The 4,910-nt window shown below is 39.0% G+C and overlaps 1 non-coding gene across 1 annotated transcript; it reads right to left on the bottom strand.

Annotated features, from left to right (window-relative positions):
* Positions 1-3,054: 3,054 nt before the first annotated feature.
* LOC121231164 (small nucleolar RNA R71) lies at positions 3,055-3,161 on the bottom strand. Its single transcript, XR_005929231.1, has one exon. It is a non-coding gene; the product is annotated as a small nucleolar RNA R71 (small nucleolar RNA).
* Positions 3,162-4,910: the final 1,749 nt, after the last annotated feature.

Below are 4,910 nucleotides of genomic sequence, written 5' to 3'. Positions count from 1 at the left end.
ATTTTCTAGGGATCCACCTTAATCACCTCAGCTGACACCACATGTCCTATAAAAGTAACCTCCCTTAGCCAAAATTCACACTTACTGAATTTTGCAAACAGTTGCTTCTCCCTCAAAATCTGCAACACAATCCTTAAGTGTGCATCATGCTCATCCTCATTTCTTAAGTACACCAAGATGTCATCTATAAAAACCACCACGAATCGATCTAGGTAGAGTTGGAAGACCCGATTCATGATATCCATGAAAGCGGCAGGTGCATTCGTCAGCCCGAATGGTATCACCAAGAACTCGTAGTGCCTATAACGAGTTCTAAAAGCTGTCTTATAAACATCCGCCTCCTTAACCTTCAATTGGTCATACCCCGAAAGCAGATCAATCTTCGAGAAAATAGAGTCTCCCCTAAACTGATCAAAAAGATCATCGATTCTCGGCAGATGGTACTTGTTTTTAATAGTTAACTTATTCAACTACTGGTAGTCGATGTACTTAGTAACGTCCCATCTTTCTTCTTTACGAATAACACCGGTGCTCCCCATGGAGACACACTTGGTCGGATGAATCCTCAATCCAACAATTCCTGAATCTCTGCCTTAAGTTCTACCAACTCCTTTGGTGCCATCCGATAAGGGGCGATGGATACCGGAGCTGTACCATGTAACAACTCGATTCCAAATTCCACTTCTCTGTTGGGCAGCAACCCTGGCAGCTCCTTGGGAAAAACATCAGGAAATTCCCTAATTGTTCTCAACTCCTTAATAGTAGGGCTCTTAGCCTCCGTATCGCTAATATAACCCAAATGGGCTTCGCATCCCTTTCGTACCAACTTCTCAGCCCTTAATGCCGAAATCACATTCGATAGATAATTTCGGTGTACACAAATCACCACCACCTCCTTATCCTCCACCGTTTTTAACACCATTCGCTTTGCAATGCAATCCAAGGTTGCATGGTGTTTCACCAGCCAAACCATATGATAAACCGTAATTTATACATTTTTTTATCCTATGCTTAGCACATTTATGGATGATTTCTCCTTAGATTTAGTGAATTTGATGCTCCTAATTCTTTAATTTCATGTTTTATATTCAGGTGAGCATAAGAGAATAAAAAGAGTGAGAAACGGGCTGAAAATGAAGAAAATGGACCTACGTGGGAAATTAACACAGTCTGGACTTCCTTACACATGCGTGGCACACGGCGGTGTCTATTTGGCAGGATCGGAGCACGACTTACACGGGTAGACTACACACCCGTGCCTATTCAACAGCCTTGACCATGGGCTGGAGTAATCACACACGGTCGTGTCTTTGCTGAGCCTAAGTATAGTCCTATTAGGAAAAGGCCACTTTTGAGGGCTCTTAGGCATTATAATGCCTATTTAAACACCGGAAGAGGCACTTAGAGGAGATACATGGAGTAGGAGGCAATGAATTACTAAGGGAAGCCGATTGGTCCATCTTAAAAGCCAAATTCATTGTCAAGACTGAAGATCTCCCTTTAATTTCCATTCAGGGGTTTTGGGTTTTCTTTACGTTTCGTATTCATTATTCTTCTGAGATGTTTTCATGTATAATTATGAACTAAACCCCCTAAATACGTAAGGGGAATGAAACCTAAGATGGATCTTGTTATTATTATCTGAATTGTATGATAAATATTTGACTTGTTCTTATTTATGTGTACTTAATTCTTGTTTTAATATTCCAAGATATTGATTCAAGTTAATGCTCTTATTCACGGGAGGAATAGATCCTGTCTAAGAGTAAATTTGTCGTAATTAAGCAGAGTCAATTGCACGCCTAGAGATAGGGTGATAAGATTTTTTTGGATTAGGGTGAAACCTAATAAGGGGATCCATAGATTGAGTTAATACAACATTAGGGCGTTAATTAGAAAGAGATTTCAATTAATCAACCTAGGGTCAGACGTTATTAGTCTTGAGAGAGATAATAATATAACTTAGGGATTTCTACGGATCAAGTCAAATGAATAAATCGTCTGATTCAAAGTCAAATAACAAGTGAAGTCTAGGTGGATTTTTCCTTGGGTATTGTCTTAATCAATCGAGTTTTCCCAAAATCTTTTTCCCAATTTTCTCTCTATGCACCCTTAGTTTAGTTAATTAGTCTAGATAAACAAATCCCTTAATTTTTAGGTTAGATAATAAAAATAAAGTAATTACTTGTACTCTTGGTTCCTTTGGCTTTGACAATCCGGTCTTGCTAAAGCTATACTACTGTTCGATAGGTACACTTGCCTTCATCGTGATAATAGTTAGTTTCAAGAATGATTAATTATAAATCTTTAAAACCTGTTGCGAATATCACGTATCAAGTTTTTTTCATCGTTTCCGGGGAACTAGGATATTAGGAATGCTCGATTTTTATTACTTTAGCATTCTACTTTATTTGTAATTTAAATTTTTATTTTCTTTTCTAATTTTTCTTTTATTTGTTCCTGGTAGGTTTTTATAGTGTATGACTAGAAGAAACCCGTCGGGACCATTACTGTTTGATAGTAAGATCAATCGCACAGTTCACAGAAACCGAAGAGAAATAAGGCAAAGCTTATGATACACAGAGGAAGAGCAAGAGGACGATACTACAACCACAACCGAGGAGATGGCTGAAAACCAAGAAAATCCGCTACCTCCTACAATTGCTGCTAATCAGAATCCTACTCCATGAACTATGTATGATTATGCTAAACCTTCTGTAACAGGAACTAAATTGAGCATAGTTAGGCCTGCTGTTGCTGCAAATAATTTTGAAATGAAACCTAACACCATTCAAATGATCCAACAGTTTGTTCAGTTAGATGGTTTGCAGGACGAGGATCCCAATGCTCACTTGGCAAATTTCTTAGAGTTTTGCGACACTTTTTAAAATTAATGGCATTTCTGATGATGCCATTTGCCTTCGGTTGTTTCCCTTTTTGTTGAGGAATAAGGCTAAACAACGGTTGAATTCATTACCACAAAGGTCAATAACTACTTGGGAACAAATGACCGAAAAGTTTTTATTAAAATATTTTCCGTCGGCCAAAACAACCAAATTATGTAATAATATCTCCTCTTTTGTGCAGATGAATTTAGAAACACTATACGATGCATGAGAGAGATACAAGGATCTATTGAGAAGGTGCCCTCACCATGGGTTACCATTTTGGCTACAAGTTTAAACGTTTTATAATGGCCTGAATCCTTCGACTCGACAGATGATTTACGCAGTCGCTGGTGGAACTATCAATAATAAGACACCTGAGGATGCTTATGAATTTATAGAAGAGATGTCACTGAATAATTATCAGTGGCAAGTTATAAGGACAAAACCAACGAAAACATCCGGCGTTTTTAACGTCAATTCGGTTACCATGCTCTCTAATCAGGTAGAACTTTTGAGCAGAAAAATTGATGGTTTTCTTGGTTCTTCACAGGTTCACCCAATAATGCAATGCGAAGCAAGTAAAGGTGGATCAAGCAACTCAGAATACCCATCCTATGGCCACAACATGGAGAACGAGCAGTTAAATTACATGGGTAATAATCTTCAATCTCAAAATAATCGTTATAGTAACACTTACAATGCAGGTTGGAGGAACCACCCAAATTTTTCATGGGGAGGCCAAGGAAATCAGAGACCACCACCACCTCCAGGTTTCCAACAACCACCCTACCAACAAAAGAAAAAGCCGTACCTCGAGGAGATGCTAAAAATATTCATCTCAATGTCAGAAACTGATTTTTAGAATACCGAGACAGCACTTAAGAATCAACAAGCATTGATCCAAGGGCTCGAAACTTAGATAAGTCAGCTCACTAAATTGATATCTGGACGGCCATAAGGTAGCCTGCTGAGTAACACTGAATCTAACACAAGGGAGCAACTCAATGCGATTACCATTCAAGGTGAGGAAGGGTTAGCTGCACTTGAGCCAGAATCGAGGCAATAAACTGCGGTAAGTAAAGGTAAAGGTGAGGTGGACCACAATGACCAGAAACCGGTAAGTAAAGAGTACAAACCTCATGTGCCATATCCCAACGCAACAAGGAAAGACCGCACAGACGAACAATTAGGTAAATTCCTTAAATTATTAAAGAAGTTACATATTAACTTACCGTTTATTGAAGCTCTTTCACAGATGCCAAACGCAGTCAAATTCTTAAAGGAGCTTTTAACAAATAAGAGGAATTTGGATGAGGCGTCACATGTGGAGCTAAATGTGTACTGCAGAATAAGCTGGCCAAAAAATTAAAAGATCTAGGGAGTTTTACGATTCCCTATTTAATTGGTAGCCTAGATGCTAATAATGCTTTGGCTAATTTAGGGGCTAGTATAAATGTTATGTCTTACAAAATGTTTAAGCAACTAGGTCTTGAGAAATGATAAACCGTAATTTATACATATTTTTACCCCATGCTTAACACATTTTATGGATGATTTTTCCTTAGAATTGGTGAATTCGATGCTCCTAATGCCTTAGTTTCATGTTTTATATTAGGTGAGCATAGGAGAGCGAAAGGAACAAGAAACGGGCCAAAAACGAAGAAAATAGGCCAATGTATGAAATCAACACGGCCTAGACTTCCTCACACGGGCAGACCACATGGTCGTGTCAATTTGGAAGAATAAAAGCACGACTCACACGAGTAGAACACATGCTCGTGCCATTCTAATAGGCTCAAGCACGGCCTGAAGTAATCGCACATGGGCGTGTCCCTGCCGAGCCCAAGTTGAGTTCAATTCGGAAAAGGATAATTTTGAGGGCTTTTAGGCATTCTAAAGCCTATAAATACGCCCTAAAGGAAGAGGAAAAGGGAGGCATAGGGAAGAAAGAAGGAATTACTCGAAGAAAGCCGATTGATCCATCTCAGAAGCCGGATTCATCATCAAAACTGAAGATCTCCC

Source organism: Gossypium hirsutum, chromosome A06 (assembly GCF_007990345.1).
Source record: "Gossypium hirsutum isolate 1008001.06 chromosome A06, Gossypium_hirsutum_v2.1, whole genome shotgun sequence".
NCBI lineage: Eukaryota > Viridiplantae > Streptophyta > Magnoliopsida > Malvales > Malvaceae > Gossypium > Gossypium hirsutum.
The sequence above is the reverse complement of the archived record's forward strand: the minus strand, read 5'-3'. Positions and strand labels throughout refer to the sequence as shown.